This window comes from Octopus bimaculoides, chromosome 17 (assembly GCF_001194135.2).
Source record: "Octopus bimaculoides isolate UCB-OBI-ISO-001 chromosome 17, ASM119413v2, whole genome shotgun sequence".
NCBI lineage: Eukaryota > Metazoa > Mollusca > Cephalopoda > Octopoda > Octopodidae > Octopus > Octopus bimaculoides.
In genome coordinates, this window is record NC_068997.1 from 36,764,760 (window position 1) to 36,766,860 (window position 2,101).

Here is a 2,101-nt window from a genome sequence, read left to right on the forward strand (position 1 = left end):
GGTGCTTTTTACGTGCCACCGTCATGGAAGTGAGACCACTGCTCTGGGAGTGATCTCGCTCGGATGGTGCTGTTAGCGCTCCACTGGCATGGGTGCCAGTCAGCGAATTTGGTTCAGTTTTGATCTCACTTGCTCCAACAGGTTTTCGCAAGCCGAGTTTAGTGTCCAATGAAGGAGACGACGTTGGCATGGGTGCCAGTCAACAAATTTGGTTAAATTTTTGATTTCGATTTCACTTGTCTCAACAGGTCTTCGCAAGCAGGGTTTTGTGTCCAAAGAAGGAAAGGTACGCATAAGTGGGCTGGCTACACTCCAGGTAAAGGCCATGGGTTATGGTTTCACTTGTCTTGCCGGGTCTTCTCACACACAGCATATTTCCAAAAGTCTTGGTCGCAAGTCATTACCTTAGTGAGGCCTAATGTTTGAAGGTCGTGCTTCACCACCACATCCCAGGTCTTCCTGGGTCTACCTCTTCCACAGGCACTCTCAACCTCTAGGGTGTGGCACTTTTTCACAGCTATTCTCATCCATTCTCGCCACATGACCATACCAGGGCAATCGTCTCTCTTGCACATCACAACTGATGCTTCTTAGGTCCAACTTTTCTCTCAAGGTACTTATACCCTGTCGATTATGCACACTGACATTACACATCCATTGGAGCATATTGGCTTCATTCTTTGTGAGTTTACGCATGTTTCAGCAGTCACAGCCCATGTTTCACTGCCATGTAGCATGGCTGTTCATACACATGCGTCATACAGTCTGCCTTTTACTCTGAGTGAGAGGCCCTTTGTCACCAGCAGAGGTAGGAGCTCTCTGAACTTTTCCCAGGCTATTCTTATTCTAGCAGCTACACTTTCAGCGCACCCTCCCCTGCTACTGACTTGGCCACCTAGGTAACGGAAATTATCAACTACTTCTAGCTTTTCTCCCTGGAATGTGGCAGAAGTTGTTTTCTGCACATTTTCAGTGTTTATTGTTCCTGAGCATCTGCCACACACACACACACACATGCAGGAGTGGGACAAAATAATGGAACTACTACTTTTCATTTAATTATTTTTTCTATTGGCAATTTGGCAAATTCTGAACTGATCTAATTTGTATACATGTGTTTCTATGCATTACATATACCTTGTACTTCATTATATTGCACTCTGTTTTCCTTTTTTGGAAGAAATTTTCATTTAAATAACTTAATATATATATACAACCTGTCTGATTTCCAAAGAGGACAATTTGCCATGAACGGCTATCAATTTTCAGTCATCAAAACTACTGAATTGTTTAATGTTTGGATAGGTATGAGTTCCAAAACCAAAGTAAAACCAGTTCTGGCAAGAATAATTCTGGATGAAAGGCAAGGCTCACAGAGAGGGACTGCAGAATAATACAAAAGATATCCTTGATATTGTTAATGAAAAGCAATGACTTGAATCTCTTTGAGACACTCAAATTAACCAAACTAAATAGTTTATGTAGAATTACAATACCTTTTACTGTGGTACTCTTTTAGTCATGTTAACATAAACATATCTGAGCTCATTCAATATAAAACAATTCAGGTTGCAAACTGTAGTGTCATCATATCTTAAACATGAACATGCAATAGAGTGATCTCATCCAGGATATGATTGTAACCTAATAGTATTGTAGGGATTCTCCGGGCTGTGTTTGTTCTGGAGTCGGGGTCACCAATTGTAGGGATTCTCCGGGCTGCGTTTGTTCTTGCGTCGGGGTCACCAATTGTAGGAAAGTGGTTATACACCATTAGGTGTATACCCGCTTCCGTACATTAAATTTCTTGAAGAAACAACGGAACGCAGATTCTGAACTATCAACACAACAATATTTATTTACAGAGGAAATAGGCAGCACTTCGCCCTTTGGTTGCTGAGACGCCGTCAATGATGTTGAGTGGTTATTTGTCTCGCTCCAGAGTTGGAATGTTGGAGAGAGCTGTCTCCAGAGTTGGAATGTTGGAAAGAGCTGTCTCCAGAGTTGGAATGTTGGAGAGAGGCTGCTTGTACGTCTGGGCCCTTCGTCGGCCGGCGAGAAAGAGAATGAATAAGGGCGCGAAACTTGGATATCGATGACT